The 22,262-nt window shown below is 44.5% G+C and overlaps 1 protein-coding gene across 2 annotated transcripts in view; it reads right to left on the bottom strand.

Moving 5' to 3' along the window:
* Positions 1-21,895, bottom strand: part of KIAA1958 (KIAA1958 ortholog) — a 332,082-nt gene extending 310,187 nt beyond the window's left edge. For both annotated transcript variants that reach the window (XM_029614255.1, XM_029614263.1), the window contains exon 1: positions 21,563-21,895. The gene's annotated coding sequence lies outside the window, so the exon portion shown is untranslated. The remainder of the gene's footprint in view (positions 1-21,562) is intronic.
* Between the last annotated feature and the right edge of the window lie 367 nt (positions 21,896-22,262).

Below are 22,262 nucleotides of genomic sequence, written 5' to 3' on the forward strand. Positions count from 1 at the left end.
CTGGGGTGGCAGGGGATGGAACAGGGGATTTTCGGCGAACCTTGGGTTCTGAAATGCATATTTTCCTTTTTTTTTTTTTCCCCCCCCACCTTTTTTATAATTTATTCATTATTAAGTTTTGAATCATTCACATGATATAAAGCTAAAAGTATATAAGTAAGATTAGAAAAGAAAACACTTCAAGCAAGAATGTAATATGCTTATACATAAAGATTGTTATTAAGTGCACATTACATGAGGAAATCCTATACTACCAAATATGAAAATGATACACAAAAATAATATACTGCCCTACCAAAGATATACATAGGAACATCAGCAAGATTTATCAGCAACAGAAGATTGCAGATGAACTGGATAAATAAATAGATAAAACATATTGCCCTGATAAGTTATCAAAACACTTACAGGGGCATTTAAGATACTATGTAGCCTCAAAAGAAAAAAAACTGTTGTATTAACTGCAAAAAGGCCTTCCTTTTGGCCTGCATAATACAAGAAAGATCAGGGAACATATTTAATTTTTGGCCACAGAACAGCACACTTTTATATTTTAAGTACTGCGGGAAAATTAAATGTTCATCAGCTTCAGAAACGAATGAAATCACAAAGGTAGCGCTAGTCATTATAGTATCACCATGAAGAAATTGGGAGAGTGCTGGACTCTCAATGGGGGAAACTACATCTGAAACCCTCTCACTTGTCTCAGGTCTCCTCCATGATTTAGGCAAATAAACAGGCCGATACAGTACAATGCGCTCCGGCAAAGCGCACTGTTAACCCGCATTTGGACGCGTGTTTGACGCGCTAGCTTTACCCCTTATTCAGTAAGGGGTCAAACGCGCATCCAACCCCCCCCCCCCCCCCCCCCCGAAACTAATAGCGCCCGCAATGTGCAAATGCATGTTGATGGCCCTATTAGTTATTCCCGCGCGATTCACTAAGTAAAATGTGCAGCCAAACCGCACATTTTGCTTTCAGAAATTAACGCCTACCCAAAAGGTAGGCGTTAATTTCTGCCAGCGCTGAGAAAGTGCACAGAAAAACAGTAAAGACTGCTTTTCTGTACACCCTCTGACTTAATATCATAGCGATATTAAGTCAGAGGTCCCAAGTAAAAAATAATTTAAAAAAAAGATTTTAAAATCGGCCCGCGGGTTGAAAACCGGATGCTCAATTTTGCCGGCGTCCGGTTTCTGAACCTGTGGCTATCAGCAGGTTTGAGAACAGACGCCGGCACAATTGAGCATCGGCTGTCAAACTCGCTGACAGCCTCCACTCCTGTCAAAAAAGAGGTGCTAGGGACGCACTAGTGTCCCTAGCGCTTCTTTTTACCGTGGGCCCTCATTTAAATACTGAATCGCCGGCATGAGAATTAGAAATCTGAAAAGATTTACCTGGCAAAACTTTTAGTGCCTCAGTGAGATATTACCTTGTTTTATTCTTCCGTCTATTGTTTTAAGCTTTATGGGTTCAATGTACTTCTATTACTTTGTTAATCTGTTCTGTGTAAACCGATATGATGTGAGCCACGAATACCGGTATTAAAAAAAAAACTCTAAATAAATATTGTTTAAAAAGTTCGTTCCCAGATAACAATCTGGGCCTCTAGGCTCCTGAGATTCCTATATGTGATTCTATTTTCAAACATTTCGGATTGGTAGTGAATATTTAAATGATCTTCGATAATAGCTATCAATAGCCTTGTAAAGTTGTTACAAGCCCTAGATGAGAGACCACTTAAGATTCAAGTGTACACATCCGGAAGTTTAAATCCATCGATTTAATTGAAGCCCCTGATGAAAATACACAAGTCATTGACAGTTCTTGTTCATGAATCACCAAGCCTACTCACTATCCTCTAAAAATGTCCTTAAGAACGATATCCTCAGGCTCTGAAATTACAGTATTTTCAGTTTCTAAACCACCAAGAATAAGAGATAACACAGGCTCTGGAACTGAAACAGATGACTAAGAGTTCCTTGAAGCTGTATCCAGATAACTCCTGGAACTGCCTTCTAATAAAACAGGGGAAGATGTAATCACAGTTTCAAGAGGAGTTGCTGACCTAATGGTCCCAAATAAAATTGTAACAGCAAGTAAATTCACATCTCCTACTGAAATTAACTCCTCATTCCCCTAAGAAAAGGCATCGGAGGGGGGGGAAACTGACAACCAGGCTGAAGGAGATGTCCACTTCCTCAGCACTCGGGTTTCCATCAGTATTAGATAGGACCTGGTCACATGGCTATCCATGAGGCCAAAAATCAATGTTAAATTCAAGGGGGAAGGGGCCACTCGTCTGCTTCCTTTTCTACCCATTTTCCAGGAAGAACAAATGTGTAAAGGGGTGCGCCCCTTTGGCATGTGGCTTAGGCGTGCAGGCAGGCAGTAGCTGCATGCCGGCTTCACACTGGCTTTTACTCCTCCAGGGTCCTGACGTCGAGCTGTCCAGGACAGTGCCAGCAGTGCCGTCTCCTCTCAAGGCTTTGGATGTCTGGGCAGGCACAAGAAAAGGTTCCCCCTTTTTTTGGTATCAGAAAATAGCATGGACTCTTTTCCACAAGAAAAATACCAAAAAATAAGGAAACTGAATTAAAAGAAAAAAAAAAGGGGGGGGGGGGAAATGTTTCAAACTAAAGGAAAGAAAAAAACAAAATGAAAGTTTTTGCTTTGCACACTCCTAAATGTCAGCTGCTATTCCGTTAGAGATTCATTGAAACGTACAGTTTGACCAGAGCTGCCTAAACTTTTGTATATAGCTATTATCTCCTCTCACATGATGGGAGAGCTAATGTAATGTCTGACTGTTGTCTGTGATTGTTCTAAGGACCCTTAGAGCACTACATCAACTGCAGCTTCTTGTGAGTGGAACTGGAAGGCTTTTGGCTCAATTAAGACAAAGGGCTCCATTGCCTTAGTTTCTATTTCTCAGAACCTCTTGATTCTGGAGAATTGGTCAGTAGCACAATGACTGAAGAAGATGCAGTGTGGTGATGATAAGCTGCCCTTACACAACTCATATCCATCAGTCCTGGCAGATTGAAGGCATTTGGCCTCATGCCTTACCACACCTCACTCTCCCTTCCCAAGATGTGCCATATGTCTTGCTTTATTGCTTAATCACAGATCATAAAATGAGCAACCCCGGAAGAACACCAAGCTATCTGTTTTTATGGGCATTACGGAGCTGCAACAGGCACATAGGACCTAGACTCTCAGAGATGTCGTGGTAGCTGGTTGGTTTTTTTTTTTTTTCATTCCTGTATTATTTTTTAACTATGCAGAAAATGGGAAGGATTTTAAAGTCACAATAGAAGTCTCTGTGAGTGTCCCATATACCACCAAGACAATGACCCTGGCTATGTTCTAGCTATAAGTGAAATATGAATATATACAAATAAATGTCACTTGCTCTCATCCAGCTCAACTACAGCTGCTACACCAGAATTCACTAGTTAGCTACAGCATGCCAACTTCCAACAGAGCCCAATGAAGGACACTCACAAAAAAAACAAAGTATGCAACATTATTAAAGACTTGCTCATAAAGTCTCAGCCAGACTAGAACAGCCACATGTAAATGCTAGCTATCCAGATATTTTGTTTTTATTTCTTTTACAAACTCTTCCCCGATGGTTATGATTAACATCTGATGTCCTGCTTTGTAAGCAACTAGCAATGAAAATCTACATTGGAGTCACTGCCATGAACTGTTCACCTGTCAATACTACACCACAACCCAAAGAGTAACCTGACAAATACCTGCCTGCCAAGATAACCACCCCATGCACAGGATGGAAGCTCTCCTTGCTTAACATCTCCCCCTTAACATTTATTTTATGTGTTTCTCTTCAGACTGAATAAACTGGATTATCGCTTGCGGCCTCTTTTTGGCTAAGATCCATCAAGCACAGGGTGTCAACTATGCTCTTAGGACAGCCCCTTCATGGCCTTTTGGCTGAGATTAAGAACCTGTATTATATGTTGGGGGGATTTAACACTCTGCCACCCAGTTCCACTGGGGACCCAATGATCTTACAAACATTGCCAAAGCAGGAGCACTAAACCTCCTGTTGAAAAAATAACATTTGTGTGTCTCTTTGTAAAACATTATTTCTGTAAGCGACAAGGCATAAGGTTGTAAATAAAGCACTTTCACTTGTAGGATCAAAGTTTCTTAACACTTTTCAAACACTTAACGGGGTTGAGCAGCACAAGTCTGACACACGTGCTATAATTCACCCCCTTAATGTGTGTTACCATATATCCAATGCATGTGCACATATTTTTCTGTATCTTCAAGGAACTGATAAGCTTCAGCTAGATACTAAAAAGTGATGGCGAACTCCAGCCTTCGAGTGCATACAATGGAGGCCATGCATGTGGCACTCGAAGACTGGAGTCCACCATCACAATACTAAACTAATTAAAAAAAAAAAAAACCACACACCCATACACACTAAAATGGAGGAAAGTCCTGGATTTTAAACAACTCTTCTACTAGCAAATCATTTAGACAAGTCCAGTTAAAACCACATCATTAGGATGCCCCCTATTCAGTGTTGTATTAACATTTAAGAAAGCTCTTCCAACTTAAGACATTCACACTATCTGAAATAAACCAGATGGAGTTGCTCCAGAAGATGGCTACTAAAATAGACAGTGGTCTTCGTTTTAAAGCATATGTACAGACTTACGGGTTGATACAGTAAGGCCGCGTTAGAAAGAGTGCGGCAGTGCCGGGTGCACCCTCGTTTGCCCCACGCTCTGTTCTGATCACATACCGCTCGATACTCTATTTAAATTGCTTGCAAATGCAAGCCGCGTCTGCAAAGCGTTAGGCGAAGCGTTAGGCCCGCGCAACCCATTTTACTGTATAGGTGCTTAATACAGCGCCTATACAGTATCCTGGGTGCGCTGGTACCTGTCATTTCAAATGACATTTGAAATGACAGGCACCAGGAAGTGGATCCCAACTTTAACCCATGAAAACCTAAAAACCGAAAATCCCCTCCTCCCGAAGCGGCTCGACATGTGCCAACTTACCTTTTGTTGCTTTTCAGCCCCTTCCCTTCTCTGCCGCCCTCCGGAGGGGGCAGCTGGCGGCGAAAACGGCTCGCAGCGGTCCCCCCCCTGCGCAGGTTCCGGTTCTCCTAGAGGAAAAATCCTCCCCCCCCCCCCGGAGAACCCAGCTGGGGTTGAGAGGCGCGAGTACTGAGTAAATCCCCTTCCCCAGGGCAGTGCCCCCGACAGGGGCTGCAAGGTTGTGAGGGGAGCAAAGCGTATTTCATGGCCTGAGCGCCCGTCAATTTGGGCGCTCAGGCCAATGAAAGTACGCTTCGCTACCTTGCAGCCCCTGTCAGGGGCACTGCCCTGGGGAAGGGGATTTACTCAGTACTCGCGCCTCTCAACCCCAGCTGGGTTCTCCGGGGGGGGGGGGGATTTTTCCTCCAGGGCACTGGAGGCGCTAGGACTCCGGTTCCTCCCAAAAGTCTCTGCACATGGTCGCGAGGGAACGCTGCAAGCCGCTTTCGCCGCCGGCTGCCCCTCCAGAGGACAGCAGAGAAGGGAAGGGGCTGAAAAGCAACAAAAGGTAAGAAAACAACAAAAAGTCGCTTCGGGAGGAGGGGATTTTAGGTTTTTAGAGGTTTCCTTTTGGGGGAAAGTTTACCGCCTACCCTTACCCCTACCTCTAACGCAGGGGTAGGGGTAGGCGGTAAGTTAGCAGGTTAAACGCACGGCAAAACGGCAGGGTAAAATAGCGATAGACGGGGCGCGCGTTACTATATGGGAGGGAATAGCTAATTCGATCGTTTACATTTAATATACATGCCACGTGCGGAAGGGGTTACCCGGGGATTTAAAGAGGCGGTAAGGATGGGTTAAAGGGGATTGTGTATCGCAGGAAGGGCTAACGTGGCCGGAAAGTGAGTAGAAAGCGGGTTAGGAGCAGGGTAACCGCGGCCCCACTTTACTGAGCTAAACAAGAATATCCCCCTAGAGGAAAGCAAGATCTGATAGACACATTTAAATACCTTCACGGTATCACTGCACAGGAGGCAGGCCTTTCAACTGAAAGGATTCTTTGGGGTCAAGGGATGAGGGTGAAAGGGGGTAGACAGGAGGAAATATTTCTTTACAGAGAGGATGGTGGATACGTGGAACAGCCTCCCAGTGGATGAGATAGAGTCAAGGACAGCATCTAAATTCAAGAAAGCATGGGACAAGCATAGGGGATCTCAGAGGGAGAGGTAGGTATTGTAGAACTGAGTGATTTGTGTGGATGGGCAGACTAGATAGGACGTATGGTCTATTTCTATGTGACTCTGTGTCAGACGTGTTTCTGTGCTAGTCCTCATACAGATAACACAGGGACAGCATGAAGAGTCAAAGATTGGAGGGAGAAAGAAAAGCAAAAACCAAGAGGACAGCCAGATTACAAGGTCTGCATCTTTTATCCATAAAAAAAAAAAAAAAAAAAAAAAGTACAAAATAATAAAACTAGTTCTAGGGCAAAAAGACAAGGCGACCTAAGCAGCAGCAGCAAGGAGGAAGCAACAGACAAGTTGGCAATCTAATTACTACTGCTTGTTTAGTCATTAAGACAGATATGCCATGTGAGTCAGAGAGGGAAAAAAAAAAATCAGCAATCAATCACTAAATATTCTTGTGCCTCTGTCATGAATTATGAACACAACCTCCCTATCAAACATATCCTGCAACAGCACAGAGCGATGACTGACTAAAAAAGAAAAAAGAAGAGTCCACAAAAAGTAAAATATCTGCATTTTCTTTGCAGGCAATCTTTACAGGAAGCGCTAATGTTTAAGTCAACACCAATAAAAATTACATATGTAACTTCTGTAGTACTGGAAAAAAGGTGCATCCGTTCCCACATATGAGTCCACATACAACTTACATGTGTAAACTGACCAGCAAAGGTAAGTTGAAACAAAAAAAACCGACAAACGGAAATCAGCAAGGACACACACTCCATTTCTTAAACACACACCCATAAGAACACCTTGTATTTCACCAACACACACAAATTCAAGTTTACTCTCAAATGCACACACATACAAAGCTTCTCCTTCGCACAGAGGCACCAGGAAATCTTGCCTATCAAACAAAAATTGATCTCTCTCTCTCTCACACACACACACACAAAAACAATGTCTCAGTCTTACTCACATACAGAAACACAGCCCCTCACTTCTCACACACGCATTGTGGAAAGTTGTGCCCAATGTAAAGAATGCTTTTGGAAAACATGTGTACTCCATGGAGCACACCTTTTCAGACTTGTTTTCTTCGGTTACAGAACATGCTAATATGATAGGATACAAATTTGTCTTCAGTGAAATAAACTAGCAGTGGATAAGACACTGGGAGTAGCCACCTTGCAATAATGTTTCTGCTATCCTGTTTATCTTTCTGCCCAGGAAATCTGTTCAGTTTTGGTTAGCAACAAACAGTACCACAGTGTCCAATTAACATTTACTGAGCTTGGCTACTCCAAGTACATCCCATGTCAGGAACTTGGGAGCTCCTGAATTCAAAGGTCTGTATTGACAATCTGACATACTCTCTATGGAAATCTAATGCCTTCCATCTTCTACTGTTCAAATTGAATTACAGACACAGACAACTCATTCTGCTGTAGACATTACGCCCTGCTTTCCTGCTAAATGTTTTTCAAAATCTTTCTGCAGAGTTTCAGTGCTTTGCTAAAGATTTTCCTTGGGGCATGAGCAAAATGTTCTAAAGCTTCAATCACCACTACCTGCTCCTGTGTTAGCATCTTGCTTTGTTGTACAATATTTTAGCAAAAGCAACTGGAAGCTTGGGAAATATAAAGGGAATAAACAATTTAAGCAAGTGCTTTAGGAAAAAGCACTAAATAAAAAAAGTGTGGTTCTTAATTTCAGGAGAAAGAAAGTTAATTAACTGTGCCTGTGTTTATATTTGCTATTTCATGACATCTAAAAAAAAAAAAAAAAGCACTCAACCGATTAGCTTAATATAAATCATAAATAAAATTCTCAATCACATTAACAGTTTTCAAGAGAGAGAGAGGTGTCTGAAGGAGAGGCCTACACAGTCTGGAAAGCTCACGTACTGACTACAACATCTTTTTTGTTGGTCCTTAGCAAGGGAGGGGGAGGTTTCTCTACAAGGGCCGCCGGCAGGTCTGGCTTTCACACTGTCCACAATGAATATTCATCAGATGCATCTGCATACGTACAGACTCAGAGCAAAGCTAATTTGCATAACCTGGCAACCTTGAAACTCAGAACCCATTTGCAGCCCTCAGGGACCACCCAGAGTTGAGAAACTCTGCTTTTTAAAAAAAAAACAAAACTCATACAACCTCTAAAAGGATGCTACTTTTCGCCAGGACCAATACAGCTACTTGAACTCTGCCCAGCAAAAAGAGGTAACTGAAAAGGTCAAAGAGACTAGCACTCAACAGGTGCAAGGAACCTCAGAAAGAGGATGATAGGAAAAATACCTGGGAAAAAAAAAACTGAAGCAGTGGCGTTCAGGGCAGGAAAGGGGCAAGCGGATAAAAGTTGTAAAGTGCATACTAGAAGCATGGTGCCTTGTTTGTGGAGCCGTGCCAGAAACTTTACTGAAAGCAAAGTAGCCCTCATCCAGTGCTGACCCCTGATCAGAGAAAATCGATCAGATTTGGGAGTCCCCGTCTCCCTCTGGGAAAAGGCATGCTAATGTAGATCCTGTAACGCAGTGAATTCAAGATGCTGCACTATTCTCCCCTTTATTAGCTAATCCATTCATTTAACCTCTAATGTGCTCAGATTAACTGCCATTTACCTTATCAGCCTGCTTCATATTTTCACTTTTATGAAGAGGGACATCTGTCTGTCTCCAAAAAAATGGATTGAACTGAACTATCAGTGGAGCTGCCAGAACCTCTCGGACTAGTTTGATTCTCCTAGGGCTGCAACATGATCTGGTTTTCAGGAAATCTAGAATGAATATTCATCAGATGTATTGTATACATATGGTCCACGAAGGTGGTTAATTCTTACCTGAAAAGCAGGCCTGGGTATGAGCCTAAAGAACCAAAGTTGAGAGTGCCTGTAGTTCGGATTTATTCTATGTGATCCTGTTGCCTTCACATTTAGTATTGCTACTTCCAGGCAAACCCTCTCTTCTGTAAATGGACCGATATATATATAAATATTATTTGTTAAGCGTTATTTCTATGCTTTTTCCCCTCTCTCTTTTGTCTCCACTTCTGCATGTCCTCCTTTCTCTGTCTTATCTGAAATGTCCTGTCACCTTATTTTACTGTCAGGCCGATACAGTAAAAGTCGCGGGAAAGCGGGCAAGCACCCGCTCTCCTGGCGCATGCACAGGCCACTCTCCTGTGCGCGCGATTTAGTATTCAAATGAGGGCCCGCGGTAAAAAGAGGCGCTAGGGACACTAGAGCATCCCTAGCGCTTTTTTTGACAGGAGCGGCGGCTGTCGGCAAGTTTGACAGTCGACGCTCAACTTTGTCGGCGTCTGTTCTCAAACCCGCTGACAGCCACAGGTTCGGAAACCGGATGCCAGCAAAATTGAGCGTCTGGTTTTCAACCCGCGAGCCGCAGGCCGATTTAAAATTTTTTATTTTTTTAATTATTTTTTACTTTTGGGACTTCCAACTTAATATCGCCATGATATTAAGTCGAAGGGTGTACAGAAAAGTAGTTTTTACTGCTTTTCTGTGCACTTTCCCAGTGCCGGCAGAAATTAGCGCCTACCTTTCGGTCGGCGCTAATTTCTGAAAGTAAAATGTGCGGCTTGGCTGCACATTTTACTTACTGAATCGCGCCTGAATAACTAAATAGGCCCATCAATATGCATTTGCATGTTTCAGGCGCTATTAGTTTCGGGGGGGGGGGGGGGGGGGGTTGGCCGTATGTTTTCGATGCACTATTACCTATGGGGTAGATTTTCAGAAAGCGCGATTTGGCGTACTTTTGTTGGCGCATCAGGCGCAAACAAAAGTACACTGGATTTTAGCGGATACGCACGGAGCCGCGCATATCCGCTAAAATCCTGGATCGGCGCGCGCAAGGCTACCGATTCTGTATAGTCGGCGCGCGCCGAGCCGCACAGCCTACCTCCATTCCCTCCGAGGCCGCTCCGAAATCGGAGCGGCCTCGGAGGGAGTTCTCTAACGCCCTCCCCTCCCTTCCCCTACCTAACCCACCCGCCTGGCCCTGTCTAAACCCCCCCCTTACCTTTGTCGGGGGATTTACGCCTCCCGGAGGGAGACATAAATCCCCGCGCGCCAGCGGGCCGCTAGCGCGCCGGGACGCAACCTGGGGGCGGGTCCGGAGGGCGCGGCCACGCCCCCAGACCGCCCCGGGCCGTAACCATGCCCCCGGGCCCGCCCCCGAAACGCTCCCGACACGCCCCGAAAACGCCGCGCGGATCGGGCCCGCCCCCGACACGCCCCCCTCTGAAAACCCCGGGACTTACGCGAGTCCCGGGGCTCTGCGCGCGCCGGTAGGCCTATGTAAAATAGGCGCACCGGCGCGCAGGGCCCTGCTCGCCTAAATCCGCCCAGATTTAGGCAGATTTAGGCGAGCAGGGCTCTTAAAATCCGCCCCTTACTGAATAAGGGGTAAAGATAGCACGTCGAAAACGCGCGTCCAAACGTACTGTATCGGCCAGTGTATTAGCTAATTTTTAGACATGTTTTTCAAGCGTGAGTGCGCCTGTTGTTGATGGTGCACCCATCTGTCTCTGTCATGGGACTGGGAAACTACTGCATGAATTTGACAAAAGCTCAACACTGGGCATTGAGACTAAAAGTTGTCAGGGCATTGTGATTTTGGTTTCATTCGACTGAGAAGCCTAGGGGGTGGGTCCCAAGATGGCTGACCAAATTAGAACATGAATTGAGAGATAAGCAACAGAGAGTAGGAGGCAGGTGCAGTTTATTCCATGGAAATCAGGTTATCAGTGGACTCCAGGCTCAGTCCTGTGGCAGAGCCATATTGCAGAGGAGTTAGTAGGAAAGCTTGCTTTTCTTGCAGATGAAATAGGATAAACATTCCAGATGGAACAGAAATAGGAGTAATGAAGTGTTTGGCAACTAAGATTGAATGCAAAAAAAAAAAAAAAGTGCAAGCATATGTATTTGGGATGCAGAAACCCAAAAGAACAATACACAATGTGGAGTGAGATACTGATGTACACCAAGCAGGAAAGGGATCATGGACTCATAACCAATATTTGCTAATGTTATTCCTGAGTCTGCCCTCTCTGACCTTGCTGCCATCACCTCTGGTTCTAGAACTTCCTTGAGGTATCCGAATATCTTATGCTCTTCCCCCACCCTCACCTCTCTATTCTAGGGTGTGTATATATATATTTAGGTCTTTTAAATCTCTTTTCATAGGTTATGGTAAAGAACCTCTATCATTTTGGTAGCCGAGCTGTGGACTGTTTCTGCTCTGACTATATCTCCAAAACTGGACACCATATTTATTTTGTACAGAAGGATCTACTTCATGTTTCTACCCATCACTCTTGTATTCTCTCGGCTCCAAGCACTGTCTTCTTACCCTGTTGTTAAGCCCTGAGATATTTCTTCATAGAAAAAGGTGGTGGATGCATGAAACAAATTCTCAGTGGAAGTGGTGGAAACAAAAACAGTAACCAAATTCAAGAAAGTACGCGATAAGCATAGAGGTTCCACAGTAGTGAGAAAGTGAAAGGAAAGCTGGAGATCACATGCAGTCTACGGTACTGCAACAGAAAACTGAGCCGTCCTTATCTAACAGCACTGACAGGTTCTATGTTTATTCAGCCCCTCACCATTATACATCAAATTCTGCTTCCGAGCTGAGCTACTTATTCCAAAAAAAAGTCTTAAATGTTGTAACCAGAGCTATCCCAGAAAAGAGAAACAAGACAGCAAAAGTTCTCCGGGAACAGGAACACCGTGCTATCCAATGCACCTGTGCGAGCTGTGTTGTGTTCTCTTCCATACACTTTTCTGTGCGCTACTTGTGCAATGCCAGGGGCATGACCAGAGAAATATAGACTAAACTCCAGTAGCCAATGTCAACATTAACTGAAAACTCCAGTAAATAAACCAAGCTTCTCACTTTAAGGCCAATGTGCTAAAGTGAACTAACACTTTCGCAAGTATTAACGTGTGTTCAAATCCTTGTTAACACGTGTAAACTATAACAGTGCTGTTACTGTACATTAATTAGCTTGTAAGAGTTTTAAAGCAAAAACCTAGGCTAATGAGGTAAGGAAATGCACAAAACAGTTTATTGCCTATTAGCGCATAGAAAAATAACCTACTTCAAAACATGCAAATGTGAACACAGACCCTTGTCTTAATTACATTGTGAGCTCCAAGGGGTAGGGACTGCTCATTATGACTCGGTATAGTGATGCATGCATCTCGTATGTGCTGTGCAATGAGGATAATAATAATGAACACAAAAAGTGAACTACAACTCAGATGTAATTACAATTTTTGAAATGTGTTGACACACTCATTTGAATGCTAGTAAATGAATGTAAAACTCATTCACATGTCATTAATATAGGTCATCAACACATTAATTAATGGGCATTAATGGCCAATGTGATCACACTTGAGTACATTGGCCTCATTACCTGTAATATATACACAATCAAACAGATACAATAAAGTGGGGAAAAGTCATATATTAAACTTTTTATAACAATAAACTGAAAGAAAATGTATCAAGCAGATACTCAAGTTTAAGAAGGCCCAGCCTCCACAGGGGCCATGGGCCACGTAACCAAAGCTGTCGTCTGGGAGTAGGCACGGCCAGAGATGAGCTGGGACGGGTGGACGGAAGGGCAGGGCTAGCAAGCATCCTGGCCATCATGGCAGTTTGAACTGGCCAATCCTCTGATGTGCAACTGGGGGGTCCCTGGAGACATAGAAAAATCAAGGAAGGGAGGGGGGTGGGCAGGCAGAACCATTTGGGTGTGGGATGGCTTACACAAGCAAGGCAGGGAGGCAACAGAGGTTTTTACATTTGTCAGAGATAAAACAACCAGGAATCCCAGTTGTATTTAGAATAAGGGCAACCCAGGCATTGCTGTTAAGGAACAAACAATGTGGGGTTCCCAGCCCTGTACCACCAAAGATATCCGAAGGACAGTGTGCCAGCCTGGTCCTGAAAAGGAAAACAGGAAAGGAGACTGGTCCACAGCGTAGCAGATGCATGGCAGCTGGATACCAGGTACGTGGGGTGGCCTATAAAGTAAGCCGCCTCATTTAGAAACTTTCTAACAGGACCTGTAAGAAGGTGAATTTTTATATGTGGCACATGAATGTATGTAACTAGAACAACTCTGGATAGACTGGACAGAGTGTGTTGTTCAATTACCATGTGAAATTACAATTTTAGCACATGGCAACAGAGCCAGTGGAGTGGTAAAGGCTGCAATGAAATAAAGAGGAAGCACTTAAATTCAGAGCCTCAAGACAGCGACGGGCCAGAGGGAGAGAGAGATCAGAAGGCATGGCACTGGATGGTGAGGGACCAAATAGAGATGCAGACAGAAGAGGAACAACAAGGAACCTGAGAGAAATTCAGACACGGAGCAGCGAAACAGACAGAAGAGGAGTGGCAAGGGACCTGAGAGAGATGCTGTCAGATCTGGAATGGCACAGGTCAAGAGATGCAGACAGACTTACAACAGTGGGGACCAGAGAAGGCTGCGCAGAGGCAGGTTCAGAGAAGGTGAGTGTGGAGTGTGTGGGGTGAGGACAGGGATACTTCTAAGATGATGCTCATCTTTTGACAAAGCCATGCTAACTGCTAAGTTTTAAAAATAATATAATTTATATCAATTTGTTTAAGGTATAAGCAAGGATGTTTAGGTATTAGTAGTGAACTGTAGCTTGGAATGGACAGTGGTATCTAGCTGGGAGCAATAAAGCAGATAAAATTAATTTGCAGTAGTGATGGTGTATTATATAAGAAGCTGCTGTCGATATACAAGAGCAAGCTAATGCTAGCCTCCCCAGTAATAAAAATCTGCACCTTTTTGTAAAAAAAGGTCAGACCAGTAGCAAATTCGTTTAGCTAGGGGATGCTGAAAGAATCTATCACCAAACACCATGGTGTTGGTAGTTAGGAAGAAGATGAGGAGAGAGAGAGGTTCTTAGTATATGTATGTGGATATAGGCAGATAGATATCCAGTATTCAGACCGATGCAATATTGTGTGCTGGGCCTAGTGCACAGGTTAACGAGCGCATTTTGGATGTGCGTCCCTAACCCCCAATGCAATAAGGGGATCAGCGAGTCCAAACTCACGTATAGCTAATAGCACTCATCACATGTAAATTCCATGGAGATGAGGCTATTAGCTATAACCCCGCGATGCAAAAAAATCCCTGGGTACCCGAGGCGCACTTTTTAACCCGTCAAATGTTACTCCTGCCCACACATCAAGGGCTCAACTTAAAAACAAAAAAACTGCTTTTCTGTGGTTCCTCCTACTTAGTATTGTTGTGATACTAAGTAGGAAGAACAATAGAAAGTAGCACCATGCAAGAAAAAGTCTTGACACAGAAAAAAAAAAAAAGATTTCAGGGCACACAATATACATGTGTGCGTATTGTGCCACTAAATCAGCTGCTGCAGGATAAAAACAGACACTTATAAATTAAGCGTCCATTTTAGTAACCTGCACACAGGGCACTTAATATTAATTTATTTACTGCTTCACTTACTGCCGATTGGTTCATTCACTATCAGTGAAAAGGACCAAGTGGACATACAGCCACTTCTCCTGGTTAACGGATGCAGAACGCTAGAGATGCAAAAGTTATCCACTGCGCATCCCTTTTAGTGCAGTAGCTCATTTGTTAATTGCATCAAATGCCCTGGAGAGGTGGATGTGCGCACGTTCAAAAACCATACGTCCACTTTGGATGCACGTTTTTGTATGCGCATGATACTGCATCGGCCTGATTATGTGCTGGATACAGAATTTATATAGCTAGGATGAGACATAAACTTAATTAACTTTTTTCTAAGCTTGTCTACAAGTTGTATCCTTCCATGAGTTAACTTTAATAGCAAAAGAATACAGTACAAGAATAGTTCAGCTAAGTTTTGCTAAACTGGCAGAGAAGGTTGCTTTGATCTTCGATTATGACTTAAAAGGGAAAAGTAAGAAAACATAGATACTTCTAAAGTTTCTGGAGGAGACTGATTTAATTTATATCAACAGACTTTCCACAAGTTAATAGCTTAATTTAAGGCTGGTTTCCTGCAAGAAAACCTTTGCACCTCTACGAATTATAGATTAGGAGTAGGGTATTTCATTTACAGAGATAGCTACTGCTTCCTTTCAGTAACATTAGGCAGGCAGGAAGTCCGCACCTGTAAAAACAAAAGGTTGAAATTAAGCAGTTCTCAGTTTTGTGTGAAGCAGGAATGTTAGGAGCTAACACATGAGTTGCAGCAAGGCAATACATGCAAATCTTTACAAATTTTGCTAAACTGGCTTGAAAATTGCATGTCCATGAATGCAAGCCAGAAACTAACTGCAGTGTAAAAAGTTATAGATATTGATAAAAGATGGGGAATGATCAGCTTGTGAGTTTAATGCAAAGCAATAGTTGATATTTTAAAGCTTTTGGGGGGAGATCAATCCATTCTGATTAGTTACTTTGAGGACATAATTAAATACTGCTTTTAACCTAAAGCAGGCAGGCAATCAAGTTGTGTGCATGACTAATTATCATTCAGGCAAAGAATTGGGGCACATTCTGAAGATTATGCAGATCTAGAGTTCAGGCAGACTTAGGGAGGGGCTCAGAGCCTTTCTTCCAGGGATAAGGAAGCCTCACAAGATTGTTGGAAGAACTGCTGCTAGTGGACAAGCAAATATTTTATACAATATATATCAGCTTATCTATTGGTACTAAGTAAATATACAATACAATTATAAGTACAAAGAGGGAGGTGCACCTATGCCTACGAAGTTACCATAATCAACTAACAAAGTAATAATCAGTCATTTTCAGAGTTGGGGGCTGCACGTTGGCTGCAGTGGGAGAATGAGAATAAAGCAGGTCTCTTTCAAAGCCAGGCACAGGTAATCACAAGTGTAGCTGAGCTCAAGCTGAGGGCCCTTTTGCACTGCACACAATAGTAGGCTGCATCCTAATTGTGAGATAGACAAAAGTACAGAAATTCCTTTCCCCACATTCCAGCATGCCGCTACAGCTACTACAAGAAATGGGACTGGCATGTTTTAGATTCATTGTATTTTACAGCTAAATGTCACATGACATTTCCAGTTGTCTTATTGCAGGTTACTGACATCTGAGGCAGCGGTGATGAGCCATGAGGATCCCAGCATGGTGAGGGGGTCTGGGGTTCTTGGAGTTTATGGAAGGGCTGCTGGAAAGTCTAGGAGAAAATTTGAGTATTTGGCTACATATAAAGGTATTAAAACCACCCAAGGGGATCAACCTATTCTAATCACTGTTTTAGTCACTGGGCTACATTGCCACTCTCAGTAAAAGCTGGAAGAAGTTGCAATAACTTGGTCATATGACCCTTGAAATATCAGAAAGCAAAGGTGCTTTGGGGGGGCTATGAGGGCCCAACATGTTTTAATATCCATTCTTCAAACATCTTGCAACATCACTGGCAAGTGCGGAGAAGCATTGGCGAATGATCAGGTGACTAAAGCCAGCTGCCATAAATAACAAATACCGATACTAACTTTCACATTTATTCTATTAAAACAGACGCAACAGGGTCAGTGGAAGAGACTTAGGTGAGAATGACAGAGAATCAGTAGAAGAACTGATCTTATCATCAGAAGGAACAAAGTTCTCACAATTGCTTATACAGGTTATGATGGAGTGGTTTAGGGAGGGCCCTGAGATGATATAAAATATATTTAGCCAGATCATGGTAGAAGTGATCTGTTTCTTTTGGGTATTTAAAGTTAGCGAGATAATGCCAGAAACCAGGAACACACAACTCATGGCCCAGTGCTAGCAGAAGGGGAAGTGATAGTGGTGGTCATATTGAAGTATGGTAAAGACACTTCAAATTTAGTCTAAACACATTATTATAACTCCTTGCAAAATAAAATCAAAGTGGTTTACAATAAAATACAATAAGATAAATAACTCCAATATAATATAAGTACAAGGATAAAATCCATGCATAAACTGGCAAAACTTCAAAACAACACAAGCCTAAAATGATGACTCTCTTAACAGTAGCACAATCAAAAATAATTGACAAAAGCTGGATGAGACCATATTCAATTAATCAGATAAATTAGGTAAATGCTTATTAAAAAACAAATCTTAATTGCTTTTCAAACGACTCACACCAGACCAAAGGGACGAAGTGGTGTTATTCAAGGCACGAGTCAGTGGAGTTACACATTCAGCAAAGGCCACGGGGGCAGGGCTCATTCAAACAATAGGAGCAATTGCTGCATTCTTTTATTAGGACAGGAAAGAGGACAGCATGTGAACATCAATGAAAAGGGTAGGAGACAAAGTAGACTGTAGATTGTGAGTCACTCCTTTATATTAGGGGCCAAAAGAATGGCAGCAACAAGAGCTGGGGGTGAAGTACTGGGTGTGTACCTCCTTAGTGACTGGAAAGCAGAAATGGGAGTTTTGGTGTTACATTATGGCGGGGCGGGGGGGGGGGGGGAGTTAACTGCCCAAAGTGGCAGATACAACCGTAAACAGAAAGCACTAGGGTAACCTGCATGGAGCAGCAGTAAAAACCCTACAACAAGAGAACATGAGGGTAACCGAGCAGTGCAGCAGTTACAAAAAAATAAACACCCTACTGGAACCAGATGATACCCACACTCCTGTAACACACTAGAGAGCAAGCCAAGCCTGATGGCACATTCATTCACCTAGGGGGGCATAATGACACAGTCCCCACAAAAACCATTGACCTTACAAAGATAATGAAGGCCTAGCATTTCTAAAGTCCCTTTGGCCAAGTGTGAGGATGATCCGGGCCTACCTGACCACCAGGTTGGTTTAGTGGGATGCTAAGTCTCCACAAGCAGTGGAAAAAATAACAAGGAGATGGGAGAGGGGGGGGTATGCAGAATGCTAAGGGTCTGCAACTAAAATACGTAGATCTCTCTACAGATTGCTTGGGCCTTTTATTGGGTACATGCGGTTCATATGTCTCACATGGGCTTGGCTATATTACTGATAACAACGCAAATGGCCATTGAAACTCTTATAGCTACCTAACACACACAAGGAACAAGCACAGTAGGGGGGGGTGTTGTTTCAGGACCAAGTAACAGTTTACTGGTCCCTACCATAGCGGCTCCTCACCAGTGCAAGAAGGGGCTGCAGCATGAACTGTTATGCTCAGGCACCGTTGAATAAGGGGGCATCTGAGCTAGTTACAGCCGTGGGCAATTTAGTGTCCAGGGTCCCAACTGAAGGGGGGGTCCAGGGCAGTTACCAATGACAAAACTCTAGTGTTTACTCAGACCATGGTCCGGGGAAGGCTGTAAAAAGTGAGGCGGAGGCAAACAGCACAGAGTGGCTGTTGTCACATGTTCTTAGCAGCAGCATTCACCGAGAGGGAAGCTGCTGGGCAATCTTACTAGTTGAGGGGTTAGTTAGAAAGACTGAAGTTGCACGGGATATGTTCCCACCCCTTGCCGGTGGGGGTATAGCAAAGGGTTAGAGCATATGCATGTTATTGGTTATTATGTTATTATTCCATTTACATTTTAAGTATGTTAAATAAAGCTGCTGTGGCCGTTTCATCCACCGAATAAAGAAATGAAAAAGGCTTATCTGGATATGGAATGATGTGGTTATTGGGAAGAGGGAGAGGTTGTTCATCCATACCGGGTGGACAGTATGGCATGCCCGGGTTATGTAACAAAAGTAAATATTGCATGTCCTATTTTGATTTTCTTTAAAGAACAGAATACAGCAGCAGATCTCTGTGCATCAGCCTGATATACAAGATTTCTATTTCACCATTAGTTTTCTCCATTATGTTTATCAGCAAACAACATATTTAAGTCAGTGGTTTAAAAAATAAATAAAAAGATTAAATACTTTTGCAAAGGACAGATTCAGAGGCTGAAGCAGACCTGGAAATGATTTGCAAGCTTGCGGGCCGATACAGTAAAGTTCACGGGAGAGCGGGCGAGCGGCCAGTGTCCTGTGCGCGTGGTTCAGTAAACTAAAATATTTAAATTAGGGCCCACAGTAAAAAGAGGCGCTAGGGACACTAGCACGTCCCTAGCGCCTCTTTTTCGACAGGAGCCGCGGCTGTCAGCGGGTTTGACAGCCAATGCTCAATTTTGCCGGCGTTGGTTCTCAAGCCCACTGACAGCCACGGGTTCGGAAACCGGACACCGGCAAAACTGAGCATCCGGTTTTCAACCCACGAGCCGCAGGCTGCTTTTAAATGTTTTTTGGGGTTTTTTTACTTTTTTTTTTTTTTTAACTTTTGTGACCTCTGACTTAATATTGCCGTGATATTAAGTCGGAGGGTGCACAGAAAAGCAGTTTTTACTGCTTTTCTGTGCACTTCCCCGGCGCCGGCAGAAATTAACGCCTATCTTTGGGTAGGCGCTAATTTCTTAAAGTAAAATGTGCGGCTTGTCTGCACATTTTACTTACTGAATCGCGCGGGAATGACTAATAGGGCCATCAACATGCATTAGCATGTTGTGGGCGCTATTTGTCTTGGGGGAGTTGGACGCGCGTTTTCGACGCGCTATTACCCCTGACTGAATAAGGGGTAATGCTAGCACGTCGAAAACACGCGTCCAAATGCCGATTAACAGAGAGCACACTGTACTGTATCGGCCTGTTGGAGTCTGATCCTCCTTCAAGGTAGGGAAAGCAATAAATCAGTATTCAGGTTATCCTCCCTGAATATTTACTAAGGACTGGCTAGTACTTGGATAGCAGACTGATCAAGGAAACTAAATGAGCCAAGCAGGCCAAATTTTAAACTGTATATATATAAAAAAAAAAAAAGCCAGCTGGGAAGAAGGGGAATTCCCAGCTAACTTGCAACTATACAACCTATCAAGGGGCCAATGCAATACAGTGTGCTCAGCCGAGTGCACTGTTTAATCCATTGTTGGACATGGGTTTTGGACATGCGTCCACAACCCCTTATTCTATAAGGGGATTAGCGCGTCCAATACGCACATCCAACCCCCCCCCCCCCCCCCCCCCCCCACGAAGCTAATAATGTTCATCACATGTTGATGAGGCTATTAGCTAGTCTCCAATTGAAAAAAAATGTGCACCCAACACACACATTTTAACCCTCAGAAAGAGTACAGAAAAGCAGAAAATACTGCTTAAGTTGGAGGAACCAAAAGGATCAGAATGTTTAAAAAAAAATTAAAAATAAAAAAAAAGTGCACCAGCGGTCACGTCAGGAAAAGGGACACTCAATTAGCGAGCGTCCATTTTCCTAACCTGCTGACACCATCTCTCCTGGGCACACATTTGTCCCTAGCGCCTCCTTTTTAGCACAAATCTTCAATGAAATATTTGATCGCGTGCCCAGGAGAAGTGGCTGGGCGCATTAGGAAAGCGGCCGCTCAACAATGAACGCCCGTTTTCCGCACAGATTTATTGCATCGGCCCCCAAGTGGGTACAGATTTCAGGCTGTAGTAGCCTAGAACCCTGGACACAGCTTATCATTGCTAAGCTACTGGAGGAGGGGACGGGTACAATCAGATCACCAGGTAGCTGCAAATGAAATGGCATCACAGTAGAGACCAGCTCTAACTGAGCAGGCAAACCGCCAGGTTTAAAAAATAAAAAGTTTAGAAAAGAGGAGGTCCTCTTTTCATCTTGTTTTCACTGAACTCCCTACTAAATGTAGCAGCCTTGACACTCAGATTAATCTCTCTCTCTCTCCCGCAGCCGCTTAAGTACTACTGGCTCAGAAGAAGGAGCCCATCCATCCTCTCTCACCTCATCTGATAAACTGGGCTGGGGGCGGGGCTCAAAGGATTTGTTTCCGATCAAAGAACAGAGAGCAACTCTCCCTCCCTCCCCCGTTACAAAATACGTACACACACACATGACACCCGGAGGGCACCAGGAGCCCCCCCAGCGATATCATGGGAGAACAGACACACACTCCTCCTCCTCCTCCTCCTCCTCCAGATAGCCTGTGGGTGACCCGCGCCAGACAATCCCAGCGAGCGCGTGCTTCCTGCCAGGCAGCTCCGATCCGGGGAGGGAGGGAGGGAGGCAGGATCGGGGCAGGGGGAGCAGAAAGTGCTGCCCGCACCCCCCCCTCGCACGGGCATTGTTCAACTGGAGCAAAACAACCAGCAGCCAAAAAACTGTCAAAATACTGAAATAAAACCCCGCCAAACAAAACAAGAAACAATAACATCGCGGCCTGGCGCATCCATTCAAAAGCCATTAAACTTGAGAAGAAAGGCGTGAGGCGATGCCACCCCTCCGCCCGCCGTTTCGGGCACACACCCCCTTGCCCTCCCCTCCCTCACCTACCTGCAGGTGTATCTCCATAGGAATGCGGGGGGAGGGGGGCAGGGCTAGCTCCGAAGTGCTGGATAAGTGGGATTTTAATTTTCCGGTCTCCCCCCACCCCCCCTCCCTTTTCTGTGTTTTTAAAGGGAAGGGAGCACTCCTCCTCCTCCTCCTCGGAATCCCGGTCTTCCTTTTATCCTCCCTCTCTTTTTGTGTGTGTGTGACCGGCCGGCGGCTGCCGCTGCTGCTGCCTCCCCCTCCTCCTCTTCCGCGCTGAGGAAGAAACGCCGCTGAGGGGGGGGGGGGCTGGAGTTGGGGAGGGGGAGGACGGTGGAGACGGGATAAGGATAAAAGAGGGAGAGAGGAAGAAAGAAAGGAAGGCAGGGAGAGCTCCTATTCCGCTACCGGAAATGGTCATAAATGTACCACAGGAAGTGTGCAATAACAGCCCCAGACGGAGCCGGACCCAGGGCGGTCATGTGCCCCGCGCGCTCTCCCGGACTGTCCTGCTCGCGCTGCCCCCCCCCCCCCTGTCCGCGGACTTCCTCTCCCGCTCGGGGGGCAGGCGTGCGGGACGCCGGCAGGCAGTCAGTGGGAAGGCTCGGTGAAGGTAAACGCAAGCTTCATCTCAGGAAGGGGGTTAAGGGAGGTGAGACAGGGAAAACGGCTCTGTCTGGACCGTAAAGAAGGGGGGGGGTGGGGCAGGTATTCTCTCTGAAAG

The sequence above is a fragment of the Rhinatrema bivittatum genome, chromosome 1, assembly GCF_901001135.1.
Source record: "Rhinatrema bivittatum chromosome 1, aRhiBiv1.1, whole genome shotgun sequence".
NCBI classification, from domain to species: Eukaryota; Metazoa; Chordata; class Amphibia; order Gymnophiona; family Rhinatrematidae; genus Rhinatrema; species Rhinatrema bivittatum.